Genomic DNA, 20,724 nt, shown 5'->3' with positions numbered 1-20,724 from the left:
ATGACTCACCTGGCAGCCCGACCTCACTTCACGACCTTCTCACATTCAAGAATCATCAGTCCACACCTTCCTCCAGGTGCCAAGATGTGAGCTAGAAATCCTGCCTCCAGCAGACCTCGCAAATCACGTCTTGTCCCCTTGAAGGTCCCTCAAAACCCTCACCCGAAAATCATACTCAATCGATGAAGACGCACACAACTTACATCTCGATTGACGCAACAAGGTTTGCCCTCTTCGACTGAAATATTTTGCATTACACAAATCAAAAAGAATGGAAGTGTAAATATTTCAGAGAAAGAAAACTTCCATAATCCATTATATAAAGGATTTCTGAAAATAATCCACCATTTGTGGACAAGGAAGGAACTTTCACAAAACCAATGAATGAGAAAGAAATATAATTTAGAGCAAAACTCAAACACAATTACTGTGATGGATGTTTGATGTGTGGAGTACCTGGGATTGTAGAGAGAGAGAGCGAGTGTGAGAGAGAGCGAGAGAGAGAGCGAGAGAGAGAGAGAGAGAGAGAGAGAGAGAGAGAGAGAGACAGAAAGAGAGAAAGAGAGAGAGAGAGAGAGAGAGAGAGAGAGAGAGAGAGAGAGAGAGAGAGAGAGAGAGAGAGAGAGAGAGAGAGAGAGAGAGAGAGAGAGAGAGAGAGAGAGAGAGAGAGAGAGAGAGAGAGAGAGAGAGAGAGAGAGAGAGAGAGAGAGAGAGAGAGAGAGAGAGAGAGAGAGAGAGAGAGAGAGAGAGAGAGAGAGAGAGAGAGAGAGAGAGAGAGAGAGAGAGAGAGAGAGAGAGAGAGAGAGAGAGAGAGAGAGAGAGAGAGAGAGAGAGAGAGAGAGAGAGAGAGAGAGAGAGAGAGAGAGAGAGAGAGAGAGAGAGAGAGAGAGAGAGAGAGAGAGAGAGAGTAGTCTTTCCGTCCAGAAGGAAATTTGTAGAAATGGCACACCTGAAAATTGTTGCAGGAAGGGTGAAGGAATAGATAGCCGGGGTAAGAGAGTACCAACTTTCACTCTCCGTCATCTCCGTCTACCTATTCCAGCACTCATCCTTTTCTCATTTTTCCCACCAGCACCTGTGGAACCATCTTCCACATTCTCTTCAATCTCATTCCACCCTCCAGATTTTCAACACAGCTGTTTACCACCATCTCAGGTCACTCCCCATCCTTACTCATGATATTTTCTTACCTCATTAACCCTCTCGAAGCACACCTCTCTCCAGGTTTCCAGGTTATCATGTATCCCCCTCAACCTCCTGCTCTGTCACCATTCTTCTGTGACTGAGAGTTGGCACAGATAAGCCTCTTGCTCATAACCTGTGTCGTCCTTCCCTTGATGTCATTCTTCTGCATGATCTTTATTCCTCAAAGTTTCCTTCCATTTTTCCCCTCTACCCCACTGTTGGTGTGTCCTCTCCATCCCCTCTCTTACCTCAAATGGACGCACAGCTGACACATCACGTGAAAAGGCTGAATGCCTAACCTCCATGTTCGCTTCTAACTCTTGTATCCGAAACCCATTGCTTTCTCCACCCACCTTACCCAGTCACACCCAGCTGTCCCTGGACTCTGTTTCCTTTTCTCCTGACAAGGTGGAGAGCTTGCTGTCAAACCTCGACTCAGATTCTGCAAACGTTCCAGACGGCATCAGCCCACGTGTCCTAAAAACCTGCTCCTCAGCTCTTGCTCACCCTCTCTCTGTCCCATTCACCCTCTCATTTGATCAAGGTCATCTGCCTTCTACTTGGAAATTAGAAAACATTACAACTCTCAAAAAGAAGGTGTAAAAACAGATCCCTGCAACTCCAGACGAATCACGCTTAGTCCATGAGCCAGACCAAAATTTGGTACCAAATTGCGGGATAAAACGAGACACCATTTTTTGAGTAGGTTATGACCGCCAGTTTAAGAATCCGCTTGCTTGCCATTTCAAAAGCGGAGCCTTCTTGGGGAAATCCGCTAGGGGGCGCTTTGAGGGGACAAAATTCTGATTTTTTTTTTTTTTTTTTGCAGATTTTGCAACTAGATGCAATGGACAATCATCCTAAATCAAGTTGGAGGCTTTATATGTCATGTAAAAGGTAAAATTTTGTCAAATTGTTTCAATTTTTTTAGCTTAAATGAATCGAAATTACAAATTTCAAATGCGATTTTCTAAAAAAAATTCTATTTTTTCCAACATAATCAAAACCTGACGGATGTTGACCCATGCTATGAATACTGGTCGTCTGTGAGAGTCGTGAGACATTGTATAGATGTCGTTGCTGATGATCAAAATCAGTTGGAAATCCAAAATGGCGTCCAAGATGGCCAATGACCGGCAGCAGAGACAATCATTGATCGGTGAGAAAGAACTCTACGTAACAGCTGATTCGAAATGCCTCCGAATTGCGCAGGATACTGTGATGGAAGTGCGTGAACTTGATTCGGCGCATGAGGAAGCGGACACTAGGGTTTTACTCCATGCGTCACACGCTGCTCGATCGGGTTTCAAATCAGTCGTCATCGTTGCCGAAGACACTGATATTCTTGTGCTTCTCTTGGCATTCAATGCTCATATCAGCACCCGCTTATGTGTGCGACTTTCGTCTAAGGGAAGGATTCGACTCTTTAGCATTGACACGATTGAAGCGAGAATAGGACTACATGGCAATTCGTCGCTGGGTCTACACGCATTCACAGGGTGCGATTCGGTCAGTGCATTCTCAGGTACGGGCAAGATCAAGGGACTGAAGTTGATGCGAGGAAAATAAGGAGTTCTTGGATGCATTGTCTAAGCTGGGGAGTGAATGGACATTAAATAGGGATGTTGTTGATACTCTGCAGGCATTTACATGCCAGCTGTATGCGTCCCGAACCCATGATACAGAAGTGAACGCTCTACGCTTCAATCTATGGCGCGCTAAAAAGGGTGTTGTAGAATCCGGGCAACTACCACCGTGTGCAGACATTCTTAACCAACACATGCTAAGAGCAAATTACCAGGCCGCTGTATGGAGACGATCCCTTGATCCAAAGCCTTATGTGCCTGCTCCAGAAAACCATGGCTGGCGCACAACTGACGATGGTCGACTTGAAATATGTTGGATCACAGGTAGTTTTGGACTTCATGTTCTGTGAGTGCCGCAAAGCGTGCGAACCTGGTGATTGCGTTTGGTTAGACAATGACCTTCCATGTACGGACGAATGCCGATAAAAGGATTGCAGCAACACGAAGGACAGTGACTTCGTTCTGGACGTTTCTGATGATGAGTCTTCCCATAACGATGAAAGTGATGATGAAGATTAAGGACTTCAGTGATTTATACAGTGATGGCAAGGATGTCTGTGATGCACAGTCAGTTACAAGTACAAATTTAATGTCGATATCACGTCAAACTTCTACAGCTTCAAAAACATCCTACCCCACCCCCCCCTCCCCCGGCCAGTTAATTTTTGACGCTAACACATGCCTCAAATTTTAACTAACATGTTATTAGACCAAACAAAACCTCTCAGTATATTCTGCACAGCGATATTTTAGGAATTGGTCGATGAAGTTACTGGCTTCAAGAAAACAAAAACTGGAGAAAATTGCGTTTAAAATTTGAAATTTCAACTCATTTCAGCAAAAAAATTCAAATAAATTTCCCTTTCTTTACCCTTTTCAGTTCAGTTTCAGCTTGACACTGAAGTTAGAACAATTTTACATGGCATCTAGTTAACAAATATGCCCAAAAAAAAAAAAATCGGTATTTTAACCTCCTTGAAGTGCCCCCTCGAGCGGATTTCTCCAAGAAAGCTACGCGTTTGAGCTGGCAAGCAAATAAATTCTCAAACTATAGGTCATGACCTATCCAAAAAGCAGTGTCTCGTTTTATCCCGCAATTTGGTACCAATTCATGAAAATACTGGGCTCAGCTCATGGACAAGCTTCTCCCAATCATCAGGAAGGTTATGAAATCCATCATCGCTTCGGACATGAAATCCTTCCTCTTCTCCAATGGCCTAACTTACGATCATCAATTTGGTTTCAGACCAGGTCACTCTACCCTGGATATGCTGCTTCTGCTCTCCCAACAATGGATGGAGGTCCTCAATGCCAGACATGAAATGAGAGCCGTATCCCGAGACATATCACGTGCTTTTGACACGGTGTGACACCCTGACGTCGGTGCTGTTTCTGTCTTCTAGCGTCTCCTCTCCGGCCCTCTCGGTCTGAGATATGTCGTCCCCATTTTTTCTGCATGGCGCTCAAGGTCCGCCAGCAAGCCCCTTCTGCTAAAACTACCAAAATCACGAATCACTGCTCACTCTTTCATTCCATTCCTCTTTTTCCCCACCTTAGGAACAAACTCCCACACTCTCTTCAATCCTATTCTTCCCTCCAGGTCTTCAAAAAAAGCTGTTCCCCACCATGTCTTGTCTTCCCCCATCCAAAACCATGATGTTTTCTGTTCAAGCTAATCCACCCCAAACCCAGCTTCGAATTCCCTGCCTTCCTTCCTGAAATTCCCTGTCGTGTAAGGACCTGAAAGACCATGTTGTGTCCATCTTGTTTACCCTATGTCCTCCGCCCCATCCCAATTCCTTCCACAGATCTCCTCATGTCTCTGTTCCCCGACTGTTTTGTCCTTCCCTCTCCCACAACTCCTCTTCAAATTTCTTGTCAATCGCATGAGAATTGAGTATTTTAGAAACTTGAAAAATTTGTTGTGGTCGTATCCCTCGATGATGAAGAATAACGTCAAAAAATGCTCGGAAGAACATGCAGCTGAATGTTCATGTTGAAGAGAGGGATTTGAAGTTGCAGAACGAAAGTTACTTTCTGCTTCCTCAACCCCTCTCTTCACCATGACTCACCTGGCAGCCCGACCTCACTTGTCGACCTTCTCACATTCAAGAATCATCAGTCCACACCTTCCTCCAGGTGCCAAGATGTGAGCTGGAAATCCTGCCTCCAGCAGACCTCGCAAATCACGTCTTGTCCCCTTGAAGGTCCCTCAAAACCCTCAACCGAAAATCACACTCAATCGATGAAGATGCACACAACTTACATCTCGATTGATGCAACAAGGTTTGCCCTCTTCGACTGAAATATTTTCCATTCGACAAAACAAAAACAATGGAAGTTTTAATATATCAGAGAATGAAAACTACCATAATCCATTTTATAAAGGATTTCTGTCCATAATCTACCATTTGTGGACAAGGAAGGAACTTTCACAAAACCAATGAATGAGAAAGAAATATAATTTACAGCAAAACTCAAACACGATTACTGTGATGGATGTTTGATGTGTGGAATACCTGGGATTGTAGAGAGAGAGAGAGAGTAGTTTTTCCGTCCAGAAGGAAATGTGTAGAAATGGCACACCTGAGAATTGTTGCAGGTAGGGTGAAGGAATGGATAGCCGGGGTAATGGAGTTTCAACTTTCACACTCCGTCACCTCCGTCGACCTATTCCAGCACTCATTCATGACTCATTTTTCAACGGGTCAATTTGACAGCGTTTATGGCGGATCATGGGGTGTTTTCGCATTTGCTTATTATATATCGGCCGCACTTTCGGCCACCAGGGACTGCCGGTGGCTCGCAGGCCGGGCAATGAAGATCAAGGCATGAGAGTGTCAATGGAAAACTCACCTCTCTGCTTCACCCTTATCTGTGGGTGAAACAGAAAGACAATAACAAACAACCAGGGCGATTGTGGGGGAGGCGAGGGGAGCTAAGGGGATGAAAGTAGAGGGGAGGTTAAGTAAGTGGAGAAGAGAGTGGATGGGGTAGTGTCGGGGTTATAGGACTTGGTGCGAGCCAACTCCTCTGGTGCCAAAATTGTAATTAAAAAAAAAAGAAATTCAAATCAAACGGAAGACCACATAAAATAGGGACTGCATTGGAGTCATCAGAAGGAACCCGAACAAGCAAAAAAAAAAAAACAACAGAGATGAAGTCACCAGGAGGAACCTGGAAAGGACTGGGGTTTGCAATTGCTACTCTGCTACCCTCAAAGCCATCCAGCTGCAGCCAAGTGAGCCTTATTAAATAAATAAAAATTTAAAAAGATCACAGATTCAAAAAAAAAATATAAATATTCTGGCCGTCAGACCCTGCGTCCAATCAAGTCGAAATTTATAACATATATTCCCCCATTCACTGCGAGATCATAATTGTGAAATTTCACATCAATCGATGAAGCTGTTCAAGAGAAATAGTTTTCAAAAAAACATTTCCTTCGATCCAATACGGCTTCCAAACCATTTAACCAATCAATGATATTCATGAACACGCCGGTATTCCCAAGGTCCAGGAAACAAGTGTGAAGTTTCCCTTCGATCTGTTCAGCCGTTCTGGAGAAGAAGATTTTAAAAAGGTTTTTGGGTAAATCCAATGTGGCTGCCAAACCACGTGACAGCCGACGGGACTTTTCGTTCCTCATGGACAGGTGGTCATACCTGTGAAGGTTATTCTCGATCTGTTCAGCTGTTTCAGAGAAAAATTTTGAAATTTAAACAATTATATATATATATATATATATATATATATATATGTATATATATATGTATATATTCTTCTTCTTCTTCTTTCGGCTGCTCCTGTTAGGGGTCGCCACAGCGGATCATCTGTATGATCCGCATCGTGATTTGGCACATGTTTTACACCGGATGCCCTTCCTGACGCAACCCTGGTCGCCTCTTACGACACAGGGACATGGTACACCTATTTTATCCGGGGTATACACCGGCCCAGGATACTGGTACTCATTTCGCCGACCTCAGAAGGATGACAGGCTGAGTCAACCCCCTGGTGTATTAATTCAGTGGTTCAACGGGGCTTGAACTCAGGACCTCTTGGATCCCAAGCCGCTGCCCTAACCACTGCGCCAACACCAGGCTATATATATGTATATATATATATATATATATATATATATATATATATATATATATATATATATATATATATATATATATATATATATATATATATATATATATATATGGCTACCGAACTACATGACCAATGACGTCATAATTATTTTTTGTGTTGATCAATTTATCCAAAGATGACTCTCAAAAATGTTCATACTGATCGGATGTAGCGTTCGACGTGTGCAATTATGACGTCATAACGAAGGCACCTTTGACATCATTTTTTTAATCACTTCTTCCCCCATGGGGAGTACTTGACGGGTCTGATTTTCAACTTTTTCCATGGAGGCGGTTTCAGAGATTATAAAGGTCCAACGTTGCTTCCTTTTTTTTTCCCAACCCGACTGCCACACCACGTGACCTATGACATCATAATAATTATCATTAAAACATTCTGCATGAGTAAGTTGCGCGTCTGGTGAAAAATTAGTGTCAATCCGACGAGCAGTTTCCAGAGAAAATACAGACAAAATGTAATAATAATAATAATAATAATAATAATAATAATAATAATAATACGGATATGCACGTGCGTCCGCAACCGATCGATTCACCCCGCGAGGGCGGGGCTTAACGACAGGAAGTTACGTCAGATGACGTCATAGCTCTGGAATGATTTCAACGTGGAACTCGGAACAAAGACCTCAGAGACTTTTGCTTGTACATTGCTATTCGGAGGAATAAAATGCGTCGTGATCCACCACAATGATTCTTGTTTTATATTCCTCTTTGCCAATACCAGCTCAATAAGTGCGCGCGATTTCGAATTGTTCTCGCAAAATATATTTGTAACAAATGTGGTAAAAAAAAAAAATATATATATATATATCATTCTCATCGGAAACTAAAACGGACTAAAATTAAAGCACATTAATCCGAGTTGATGGAAAGACGCGGCGTATCACGTTTATTCACGTTGGTCGGCTGCGCGCAAATGACGTCACGCCGTTGAGCGCGTGACGTCATGACGTTGAAACAGTTTTTTTTTGAACCGGCCCGTCCTGGAGCTGTGGCTTGTATTTTGTGGTAAAAATTGTTTTTGATGTTAAATTTCCCCTTCGAATTGAACGTGTGTTTGCTGGTTTTTTTATTTCCTGTCTGTTCACCAGTTCTCATTACTGAGGGCTCGGGACGGCTGGGTGGTGTTATGACTTCGTGGGGGTGAATGGTCGGGGGAACTGCAGCACCTGCCTGGTATATCCATGTCAGTGTACTTCGAGGCAACTCTTGTCATTGTGTGGAACGAAATGGGGTTTCACAATCCAGAGATAATTTGGAAAATGCTTTTCAGAGCTTCGTCTGATGATGAAGACCTCGAAGAACAGAGGAGTGGAGGGGGTCTGAGAGGTGTTGGGGTCCAAATCCGGTGCACCCAACCCTCACCTGACAAGGTACAGAAAGTCGGGACCGGCCTCGGCCTCCTTCGGCTGCGGGTCCCGATGACTATTTCCTGTATTCTCAAATATGCTCTGCTGCTCTTGTTTCTCCTCTTCGATGTGGTCCTCCTCCTTTGACCGCATGGAAGTCACTCCCATCCACCAAAAGGTGCAAAACAGACTCCATAGCAACGAGAGACCGGTGAGCTTGCTTCCAATTACAAGTACAGTCAGAGAATCCATCATTGTTTCTGATGTCCAAGTGTTTCCTGTTTTCAAGCAGCTCCATCTCTGACCGTCAGTGTGGATTCTGTCCCATTCACTCCACTGCGGACAAGCTGCTGCTCCTCCATCAGCAAAGTTTCAAATAATAGGTGAACCTCTCGTCATATAAGGCCATCTTCACACCTGTCTTCCTGACTTCTTCCACCCACACCATCAACACGTTGCTCTCAATGGAAACCTCTCCTTTTTTCCCTACCGGCGGATGCGACACCAACGTGGTGTCTTCGGTTCCATTTTGTTCATCATCTACAAAAACGACCTCTCCAATCGTGTGCAGTGCCCCCATCCCACTGCTGGACTGACGGCAGCTGAGTCTCTCTCTCTCTCTCTCTCTCCCTGCTGATCTGGAATTTAGATGCTGATCTGAAAAATGGAATAGTTTCAAATCCTGGCAAATCAACCCTGTCGCTCCAGAAGGATCGTCAAACGAACCCGCCTCTTCGCATGGATTTCCACTGAAAGAGGTCCAGTCTCTCGAAATTCTTGGCCTCATCATCAGTCATGACCTTTCCACGTAACAAAGCTGGCCTCCAAATCCAGTTACACACCGGGTATCCTCCATTGTTCCGAGTCATTCCTTGAGAAATGAGAACTGCTCACAACCACGAGGCCTTTGTCCGCAGATAAATGGAGTACTGCTCTCCTTTTCTGGGCTGGTGTCTCCAACATCACATCGGTCTCTCCTGGATTCTGTGGAATCAAAAACGTTCAACATTGCAGACATCTCGAGTGAAGAGGTCCACCAAAGCACAACGGTTGCTGCTGTCACATCGCACGCAGGCCGTTGTTACGCCTCTCCTTGAATTTAGCTTCCAGTGCTTCTTGGAAGTGCATCACGTGATTGCATTTGCTGGTTCATTAAGGTTCATCAGAACCTGAGGACATTTTCACTGATTATTCACCTGATGGTTGACATTGAAAGTGAACCAGAGAGTTGGTGTCAAAGCCACCCAATGCTCGCCTGTTTATACATTTATCGTTTTTAAAAGACTCGTCGAATAATATTTTTTATAAAGCATTGCAGTGAAGTCCGATCCAAATAATTTTAAAGCCATATATGTATTTGTATATTGTAATCAGTAAACGAGTTCACATATTAAATGAATGGCAAGCGTCAAGTATAAACAGGCGAGCATTGGGTGGCTTTGACACAAATATTAGGTTGAAATTAATTTTTTTTTTAATCATTTGTTAATTTCAACTTCATGACACCAATAATATATCCCAAAGGAACCTCGATGCCAAATATCAGCATCCCAGTACACATATTAAAAGAATGGCAAGCTTCTAAAAAATAACTTCCTTTTTGCGTTTTGACCCCTGTGACCCTTAAGTCCCCCCCAACTTGGGGCATGAACCGGGGAGTCAAATCCCCAAAAATCGGAGCACATTTCATATGTCTCCATTGTTGATTGCATATCGTTTCATAAGTACCAGGTTTGGTGGATTTCTGCCCAGCCTATTAGGAGGAGATAGTGTGACGGACGGACGGACGGACAGACAGATGGAGCCAATTACAATGTCCCCCCTTTTCAAAAAGTGTTGGGATAATAATATCAGTTGAGAGATAATTAGGAACATTGTTTGTAGATATTTATTTGTTTATTTCCTTTTTTATTAATTTTTAAAGCAAGTCTCACTTCTTGATGTTTTCATGTTTTCTGCAACCTTCATCCCTTGGACAAAACTCAAGGTTGGGTGATCGTGGAAGAGAAATCAGAATAACTTTCTGAAGGAAGTGAAAGTGATGTCAGCGGAAAGAGTCACTCTCGAACGTGATGGTCTTCATAACGATGGTAAGGGTTTACCAATGAAAGGGCACAACGTATGATTGGAGATGCAGATCTGAAGCATTTCTGAAACTCTTCTCAAACGACATTGTGGATGGAACCCCAAAATGTTCTCAAAATAAATGAAATGAAGCACAATTTACTCATAACGAACACTACTCCGTGTGTGTGTGTGTGTGTGTGTGTGTGTGTGTGTGTGTGTGTGTGTGTGTGTGTGTGTGTGTGTGTGTGTGTGTGTGTGTGTGGTGAGTGTGTGAGCACGGCTCCTGCGCAGGATGCGCCGAGCAAGCCGAGGGGAGAGCAGGGGATGCCACATGATTGAGCATGCATGCGAACATGCCTCTGGAGATTGGAGAGGGATGAATATAAATGCTCTCTCCAGGCTTTCCTGAAGGCCCGGAGTGTTCAACAGAAACGTTGGGCGGAGTGTTGGGCGCGCTTGATGTCCCCAGGAACCCTTGGAGAGGATAGGGCCAACAGGCAAATTGGGGTGCAAAAATAATCTCCCACAAGCCTTTCAGGAAAGGAGGTGGTACAGCAAAGGCAAATTTGTGCAGTGTCCCTCATGGACATTGGTGCAGGAGTGGGAGCACTGAGACGCAAAGGGAAGGACCCCGTGGGAGTCCCGAGCGGAGGCTGCAGCAGGCAGCCTGCGGACGGAGGGCACACCCCAAGTGGGTGGGCATGGAGGCCACGGCTGCTGGGTCTTCGAGGGGAATCCAACCATGGCCCAGTGGAGATGTAAAGAGCAGGTAAAGAAACTGGAGCAGGCGGGATGACGGACACGGTTAGAGTTGAAACATTGTAAATTGAAATGAGAAGCGAATTGGAAATTGTACAGAGGACATGACAGAAGTAAATGGACAACTTAAATTTCTTCATTTCATCTGTATAACAGTTTTACTCAGTGATTTGAACTAATATTCGACTATTTATTTGCAGAAACGAGTTCCTGGGTCTTGTACGACAATTAACTATGGCTCGAACCCAGGGAGCACACAAACTTTCCGATTTTCCAAGAGGATGAATTATTGGCCATTCGGAAGGTGGAGTCATCCAGTGTCAGATAGCTCAGAACCTTGGCATTGCGCTTCCTACGGTCAATCGGTTGATTGTGCAATTCACAAGCGAAGACAAGGAATCCACAGCTTCTCGTTCGGATCGATCAGGGCCCTCAGAAAGATGTCTTCGAGCTGTCAAGCGGTCCATTGAGAAAACTCCCCGTTGCAAGGTGGCAGATGTTGCAGCGGAGGTCCAGATTAGCTCAAGAACTGCCGTGCGGTACCTTAATCAACGGGGCTACCATGGGAGAGAGCAGCTCGGAGAAAACCTCTTCTTCGACCAGCCAACATTCAATGGAGAAAGAAGTGGGCTGACGAGATGGCCAACAGACCCTGGGAGTTTTCGCAAACTCATATTATCGTATTATGTATATATCATATTATTATCAAGCCTCTGTTAGATTGCAGTGATTCTTTTTATTTCAGAATAAAATCAGCCGTTCCTGAAGGTTTCCTCTGCTGGGAAGTGCATATCACAGTAAAAGACTCAACCATTAGCACCAAGGAGCGTTCAAGAGACCTCCGGGATCGGGATAATGTTGTGGAAAGGCACAGATCAGGAGATGGGTATAAAAATATTTCATACCTTGAATATCCTTTGCAACACATTCAAGACAATCATTAAGAAGTGGAAGGCATATGGTACCACCAAGACCCTGCCGAGATCAGACCGTCCCTCCAAACTGGATGACCAAGCAAGGGGGAGACTGATCAGAGAGGCCACCAAGAGGCCAATGCCAACTTTTGAAAGAGCTACTTGCCTTTGTGGCAAAGCTTGTTCACTGTGTGCTTGTGACAACAATATCCCAGACACTCAACAAGTCTGGCCTGCATGGTCGGGTGGCAAGAAGGAAGACATTACTCAAAAAAGCCAACCTTGAGTCCCGTTTGAGGTGTTAAAAACACTCCGGAGATTCTGAAGCCGTGTGGCAAAAAGTTTTGTGGTCTGACAAAATCAAGATTAAACTTTTTTGGTCTAAATATAAAACGTTACGTTTGGCACTAACCCAACACAGCACATCACTCAAAGATCCCTTCTGTGAAGCATGGTGGTGGCAGCATGTTCTGGTGATGTTTCTCATCAGGAGGGACTGGGGCACTTTTCAGGAAAGAAGGGAAAATGGAGCAAAAATACAGAAAAATCTTCGAAGAAAATCTACTGCCCTTTGCAAGAAAGCTGATATTGGGATGGAAGTTCACCTTTCAGCATGACAACGACCCGAAGCACACAGGTAAAGCTACACTGGAATGGCTGAGGACAAAAGATAAATGTCCTTGAATTGCCCAGTCAGAGCCATGACCAAAATCCAATCGAAGAAGCATGGGTTGAAGATTGCTCTCCATCAACGCTCCCCAACACAACTTGACTGAGCTTGAACCGTTTTGTACGGAACAATGGACAAATATTGTCCAATCAAGGTGTGCCAAGTAATGGTAGAGACCTATCCCAACACACTCACACCTGTAATTACTATCAAAGGTGCTTCCAGCAAGTATTAACTCGGGGGGGGGGGGAGTTGGACAATCATCCAACGAAAATATTCTAGTTTTGTACTTTTTAATTAATTTTTGGAAATTTGTGGAATTTGTTTTTCATTTGGAAGTTGTGGGTTACGATGTGTATATAAAGGTGGGAAATGTCTGATTTAATGCAACTTAATTCCAGGCTATAAGACAAAAAAAACCAGTGAAAATTTTGAAAGGAGGTGCAGACTTTCTATAGGCACTTTAAATACACTGACATGCAAACATACACATGGAACATATATATTGTTGCGGATTCGCGCCCGCCGGCGTGCTGACGGCCACGTAACTCGAATCGCGGCACGTCGCCCACCGGACGGACAATCCAGTCGTGACCCTCTCGGACTAACGCCGGGAACCAGTCACGGGTGGACCTTTCGGTCTCACCGCGATCGAGCCAATCAGCCCCCGCGTGGGATAGGGTTGCTCGCCGAATTCGACCTACCTAAGTACCCACGCGGAGGGTAGACCGGGCGATCGCACCTCGCCGCAGGTCGACTTCGGACACGGGCCACTTAAGCGACCCGTTCCGTACTATCAGAATAACCGAGCGGTGTTATCGTCGACCTCGACGGTTCGATTAATTATCGGGCGTATTCAGCCCACTACCAACCCTTTACGTGAAGCAAGATGAGGATTCAATGAAGGAAAAGACGAAGCGAAGCGGGAGACAGTTCAACAATAAAGCACATTTATTCGCGGCACACGGGAAGCACACATATTCAATTCCACCAAAAGCACACAAAAAAAAGAAAACACAATTCCATTTACACAAAAAGCAAATATAAAAGCGAAAACAATGCAGAGCTAATACCGACTACCGAGCACACGGCAACACTTATACAATTCTACTTCACAGGCGGCGCCGACAACACATACCCAAAACCAAGGAAAAGAAATACCCTCAAGGATGAGGCGGGCCTGAGGCCGAGACCGGGTCGCGCCTACCCGTCTGGTGATGTGACGCGGAGCGGCGATGGCGCCTCACTCCGCGGACCTCGCGGACAGTGTCTGGCAGGGGGTGGGAAAGGGGGCCCCCTTGGTCGCACTATCTCAGCGCGGGGGGAAACAGGAGGGGGTTGTTGATGCTCGGGGTATAGAGGATCTTTATTGTCCCTGGTGTGCGTCTCCACCTCGGCCAGGACGCGCTGCCGGCCTCCCTCGGGTGTGCAGCTCCTGGCACCGACGCGAGCACCCCCTCGTCTGCCTTCGCCGCTGCCGCCTCTCCGCCTCTGGACTCTCCACCCTGGACTCTTCTTTGGGCTCTCCTCGTTCGACTCTCTTCAGCTTCTCCAGCTACTGCAGGCTTCGGGCTCCAGACTTCCACACCGCTCTGACTGACGAACACCGTCCTTTTATCCCCCCGTAGCTTCGCCTTTGACCCCCTCCCTTTGACCTTTCACCTCGCTCCCCATTGGCCCGAGAAAAAGTGGGCGTGAAGGCTTTTTGATCCACAAATTTGCATATATCGATCGTTCTGGAGGCGGGGCCAAATCGCCCCTCGCTCACCGATTGGACGGCAAAAAGTGGGCGTGTGTCGTTTTTGATCCGTTTTTGAAGCACAAAATCCGTGATTTTGTACACGCTGTTCGACGGGCGCCCTGCACGAGTCCAACACCGGTACCCACAGCGGGGCAAGAACGGTGGCGATGCTACGGTTGCGAGGTGTGACGGGAAGGTCGTGGCGGTTGTGGTGAAGCGGTGGTTGTGGTTGTAATCATGGCGGTTGGTCCAAAATAAAGATAGTAAAAGAAAAACGGCTATCCTGAAGAGTCGCAGCACGCATAAATGACATGTATTCCCACTAGACAACGGGTTTGGGCCTAACTACACATGCACTTACCGAGATACCTCACCTAAGGGACCTGAATGGTGGTTTGCGAATTTGGTAACCACAACAATATATATATATATATATATATATATATATATATATATATATATATATATATATATATATATATATATATATATATATATATATATATATATATATATATATATATGTCCATACATTCCTATAAACATACTGCACATACACAAATACGCGATACACACATGCATGTACATCTCGGTTCCGCAATTTATATTAAATGTGTGGGGGAAAAATTTATATTAATGTATTTAAAATTGTAACAAATGGAGTTTCAGAAATGTAACTTTTATGCTGCAAACTGAATTGGCTGTCATTTCTGGCCAAAAGACTTTTGCCCTAAATGATAAGAAATGTGTTGTTCTGGAGCAGAGTGGCCGAGCTGATAAATGAACGTTTGCTTAGAAAATGTACGAAGTGGCTTTTTGTCTAAAAGACACGTCTACAGTCTGGGTGAATATCCCCCAACCTCTCTCTCATGGAAGTATAAAATGTTTTGAAAGGCAAATCGTTCTCAGTGCAAGCACGTGAGGAAGTATAGTTTCTCAGTGGCTTGTACTCCTTGGAACTGACCAAGTACCAAGTTAGAATAAAACCCTCTGATGTAATGTAGAAGTGAATTGAATACGGTTGGTCTAACTGTTTACTAAAGTAAGAATAAATGAAATAGAACCAAATAATATTGCAATCAAATGGGGATTCTTAAGTTCATTGTACAAGGGTGAGAAGTGTATGGTGTATAATTAGGAAATAAATTGTTTCACAAGGAAGGACTTGTGTGGACATCAGTTTTATCAGTGTCGATAGGGTTTTTTGTAGGATTTTATAATCAAATCGGACAAACGTTAAACTCTGTCTGAAGTCAAATAGGATTCCACAATCGGCCAGTTAGAATCCTTCAGGAGGACAACGATCACAACAAGGTGGGTTTAAAAAATCCACATCACGCATATACCGTACATATCCGATCTGCTTGCTGCAAAGCACGAAAAGAATGTTGACTTCCTGAAACGTCATGAAATATTGTGTTGCGATGTTCCAGAGGGCTACCGGTGCACAGGAAACTTTGAGCAAGATTTAGAAGAGCTCTGCGCCCGATCAGGAATCAAGGACATTCCTCCCGTGGTGCCGAAATATTATTTTGATTCCAACTCATTGAGCGAAAGAGGAAAGTATAACCTGCAGTCAAACAAGAATGACATTTTTAGTTTTAAAAAAAGATATCATTTTGTAGTTATATGTGTTAAAAAAATTATAATTTTGAATTGTACGTGTTTAAGTTCAAATTATTAGGATCCTAACTGGACTCTAGTCTGAATGAAATGCAGTAATTTCATGTACAGTATTTAAAGAAAGTTTTTTTTTTGAAGGGGAATTGTCACCTGCACCGTCCAAGGCGTCGAATTATGACGTCATAATGAAGCCACCGATGGCATCATCATGAATAAACCTTATTCCCCAAGGGAAGTACTTGACAATTAGTCATGTGGAAATTTTTTTCCAGGAAGCGGGTTTCGGAGATATGGAGGTGCAAAGTTTTTCGGTTTTCCATGATAACACCTGTACCACGTGACCGACGACATCATAATTATGACTAAAATATTATACAGGAGGAAACGCATCGATGTGGAAAATTTCATGTCAATCGGACCGACAATTGCAGAGAATTTTTTTTCATACTTATCGAATCAAGCGCTGTGCTTGTCAAATTATGACGTCATAATGATGGCACCGATGACATCATCATTAACATATCATATTCCGCATAGGGAGTACTTGACAATGAGCCATGTTTCAATTTTTTCCATGGAGAATTTTGGACATATAGAGGTGCAATATTTTTCCAAGATGGTGCCTGCACCACATGACCTATGACGTCATAATTATGATTATAAATTCCTACAGGAGGAGCCGCACCACCGATGCTCAAAATTTCGTGTCAATTGGACCAGCAGTTGCAAAGAAAAAAATTTTCATTACTTATCGAATCAAGCGTTGGTGCTTGTCGAATTATGACGTCATAATGAAGAAAGTGATGACATCATCATAAACAAATCTTATTCCCCATGGGGAGTACTTGACAATGAACCATGTGTAATTTTTTTTTCCGTGGAGTGGTTTCGGAGATTATAGAGATGCAATTTTTTTTCGGTTTTTCCAGGATTGCGCCTGTCACCAGGTGACCTATGACGTCATAATTACGCCTTAAAAATTTTCTCCATCTTATAAATGAAGAACATCTTCGGAATGACGAAACTCATTTGTTTTCATCCTGAAACTCGTGTTTCTTCAAACATCACATTTTACCTGTAGGGACGGTGGTTCGTAGTCGAAGCACAATGAGCAGCGAGGCGAGCTCTGAATCAACGGAACGCTGCATCGGCGAACGAGTCCCGTCCTTCATGCCGTGCATCCTGGCGGAGTACGAAGGAAATGATGGACAAAGAAGAGAAATCTGTGCATTGCACATCCGAGGTTGTGAGACATGAACGGGTTTGTGGCGGCAAGAAAAGTAGAGATTGATGAACATACGTCTGATGTACATACACATATATACATTCCGATATACATACTGTACATCTTCAAATTCCCTCCCCCACTACAAGTCTTTATACCCCTTCCCCACCCAAAGTCCTCAACCCCAATTCTCTGTCGAGATGCCATCATCTCGTGATTCATCAGTAAGAATGGTGGATAAGTAATCTGTGCTGCTGCGGCTGCGATGCAATGCCCTCTTGTAGGTTAGGGCAGGAATTTGGCCACCAGGTGATAGCTGGTCAAATTTACACCAGGTTTTACACCAATTTTACACCAGGTCAAACAACCAGGTGATAGCTCACTTTAATAACCAGGTGATAATAACAGCTTGGATACATTAATATTGTTGTTTTCTTCTTAAAATCGAGAAAAAAAATTAAATAAAGTTTCCTTTGTGCAGGTTGGAGATTGAATGAGAACTTCATGGAAGTTCTCAAGTCGTGTTTGCCATTTGTTTCCACTTTATGCTCCATCAGGTGTGTGCTCCCTCACAAATCAACATTGTTCCACCTTTTTTGGTCATGGATCATCATCTTAATGCATCTTGGCTTTTTTGCAGTTTCTGGAACGCTTGGATCAGCGACAATGTTTTCAGCGTGATCGTGTCCACGCTTTCGCAGTGCGGTGCTCTCAGGTACGTTCATCGTGATCGCAAGCAACGCTCGACTCACACGAGCACGCATCAAATTCTGAATGACTGCCTCGGATGCCGCTCGTCGTGAACACCTGAACCGACCTTTCACCAGATGCAAACACAGGTCTTCATTCCATTTTCCAGATGTGTGACACTGGAGGGCAACCCTATTCCTCAGCAGCCATACTACAGACTGCAACACAACCTTGGCCTGTAAGTGCGCTTTGTGATTCCACGCAGGTCCTCACATTCTATGTTCAACATGAAGCCTCCAGGAGAGATTGTACAAGGGCATTTATTGCTGGAGGTTGTTATATTCTGCAAATGAAAAGGATAAAGTGCAAACAAAACCACAGGTTGGCAGTCATAGCGCAGGTTTTGATGGGTCAAATGGCCTCCTCTCGCATTAAAGTCCCTTCCAAGAGACTACCCTGGCATGCTTCGTGTTCCCAACTCTCAATCCATGCTTTCATGATGCTTGAATCTGTGGGAAACTGAATTGTTAATTTCATTTATAATGAGGTAAAATGCCAATTACTCTCTCTCTCTCTCTCTCTCTCTCTCCCATTCTCTGGAAAATCCTCTTTATCTTTTTACTGATGACTCCACCCTCTGCCATACCATCTGTCATCCCTCAGACCGGCAAGCAGCAGCTTCTTCTCTCACTGCAGATCTGGATAAAATCACAAACTGGTCCAACACATGGAACATGTCTTTCAATCCGGACAAATCTCACACTATCACGATGTCTCTCCGAAAGGACCGTTTGGAAAACCCCTCCATCCACTTTCTCAACAATCCTCCGGAATAAGTCCTTTCTTTCAAGCTTCTGGGTCTCACGATCTGCCATGATCTTTCCTGAGAAAGCCACATTTCAAACTTGGCCTCCAAAGCCAGTCGCCGACTGGGAATCCTCCGTCGTGCAAAGTCCTTCTTCGGCCCACCTGAGCTCCTGACCACTTACAAAGCTTTCATCCACAACCTGATGGAGGATTGCTCTCTCCTCTGGGCTGGTGCTCCTGCCTCCCACCTTTCTCGGCCTCACGCTGAGGAAACCAAGGCATTTCAGATCATTGGCATCTCCCGCGATGACGCTGAGTCTGGGGGCCTCTCACTCTCTCACCGCAGGCAGGTCGGTGGTCTTTCTGTCTTCTACCGTCTTCTCTCCAGTCTTGCCTCCCCCTGCTCTCTCTACGATTTGTCCCCACCACATTTCTGCAGGGCGCTCAGGGTCTACCATCAACCCCCTTCTGGTAAAACTACCAAAATCACGAATCACTGCTCACCTTCACTCTTTCATTCCTCTTTATTCCCGCCTTTGGAATAAACTCCCTCACTCTATTCAATCCCATTCTTCCCTCCAGGCCTTCAAAACAGCTGTTTATCACCACCTATTATCCACCCCCCCCATCCAAATCCTTGATCTTTTCTACCCCCGTTAATCCACCCCAAGCCCACCTTCTTCAAATTCACTGCTTTCCTTCCTGAAAGTCCCTGTAATGTTCATCCTGTTTTCCCCATGTTCCCCATCCCACCCCTCTCCCTTCCAAAGATCTCCTAATGTCTCTGTTCCCCCATTTTGGCCTTCCCACTCCCGCCCCTCTTGTCTCATTACCCCCCTTGCTGTGCGTTGTGTGTTAGCTCTCATGCGAGCCACGACGAGGTGTACAATTTTTTTTTTTTTTTGCTTGAGTTAGTGCTTTGAGAAATACGTGCTGGGAAAGCTAGTCGGGAGGCATTGTACACATTCCTTCGTAAAAGACCTTGTAAAACCTCATCGATAATTCGCTGGCCCTGATGGCCAGGGCAAGAAATCACATTCTCTTTCCTCCCGTCACCCAAGAACATCTGGAGCAAGCACCGATAAGGGACCTTTTTTTCATCCTGTGTTTGTGATTTTAACCTCACAAAGTTCCACCTGTTGTTTCTTCAAAAGGCCTCTCTTTGTTCAGTTAACTTCCTTTGATGTATTAACCACGACCTGGAGGGATAACAAATATACTCAATGTACTCTTTGTGAAATTGTTTGTCTTATATTTTGTGACTGAATTAGCAGCTTCAACTGCTGAACGAAAAGTTCTTTCTGTCTCGAGGTGGCCAAAACTTCCACGACAGATCCCAGCTTCATATTCAATGTATCCAGTGTTCATTTGTCCCTTTCTCCTTGTGTCCTCATAATTTCATAGTCCGTGAACCGGAGGAGTTGTTGGTCCCATTCGGGTGTGAAAGTTGCACCACAACGAAACTCAGGGAGGCCGGCCGGCTTGATACCCTCGTGGTGACATCTGTGAGCCGTCTAGTCTGGGTTCGAATCACGATCCAGCGATAAACTGCCAACCTGGTGTTTCACACGCAAGGCGTTTTCCTCACTTTCACCCGACTGTAAGGGATGTTGAACAGATCCTGATGGTGAACAGGCCTTGTTGAAGTTATCGGATCAATGACGAATGTGACATTTTCTCAAGGACACAATATTTTGACCGATGTGGTAGAAATAGTGGATTCCTGTTTTTGCCTTTCAATAAATCTCTAGTTGTGCTTTTGTAGTATTTTATTTGTTTGCTTAATTACATACTTTTTCAATCTATGCACACTTTGAAGGTGGTACTTTCCATTGCAGTCTCAGTCACATCTCACTAAGAAACAACCAGATCGATGACGAAGGTGCAGACCTGCTTGGCCAAGCTCTCGGTAACACCAAGTCGAGCAACAGAGTGCTCTTGAATCTCA

The 20,724-nt window shown here is 44.5% G+C and overlaps 2 long non-coding RNA genes across 5 annotated transcripts in view; one reads left to right on the top strand and one right to left on the bottom strand.

Moving 5' to 3' along the window:
* The window catches only part of LOC147008318 (uncharacterized), a 134,516-nt gene that overhangs the window by 76,628 nt on the left and 37,164 nt on the right, over nt 1–20,724 (bottom strand). Inside the window, exon 2 of one of the 2 annotated variants that reach the window (XR_015053508.1) lies at nt 17,130–17,236. The exons of the other annotated variant lie outside the window; for it this stretch is intronic. This is a non-coding gene — a long non-coding RNA (uncharacterized LOC147008318). The remainder of the gene's footprint in view (nt 1–17,129; nt 17,237–20,724) is intronic. 2 annotated transcript variants of the gene reach the window in all.
* Nucleotides 7,991–19,346, top strand: LOC147008320 (uncharacterized). Of its 3 annotated transcripts, none has more exons than XR_015053519.1 (4): nt 7,991–8,304; nt 10,268–10,370; nt 17,136–17,836; nt 17,920–19,346. It is a non-coding gene; the product is annotated as an uncharacterized LOC147008320 (long non-coding RNA). The 3 variants fall into 3 exon arrangements; XR_015053518.1 differs by lacking the exon at nt 17,920–19,346 and having other exon boundaries at nt 8,041–8,117; nt 8,205–8,304; nt 17,136–17,263; XR_015053517.1 differs by lacking the exon at nt 17,920–19,346 and having other exon boundaries at nt 8,074–8,107; nt 8,205–8,304; nt 17,136–17,263.

The sequence above is a fragment of the Eptatretus burgeri genome, chromosome 20 (assembly GCF_056783735.1).
Source record: "Eptatretus burgeri isolate ZD-2024b chromosome 20, Ebu_testis_v1, whole genome shotgun sequence".
NCBI classification, from domain to species: domain Eukaryota; kingdom Metazoa; phylum Chordata; class Myxini; order Myxiniformes; family Myxinidae; genus Eptatretus; species Eptatretus burgeri.
Note: the sequence above shows the minus strand (reverse complement) of the source record. Positions and strands in the feature narration are given on the sequence as shown.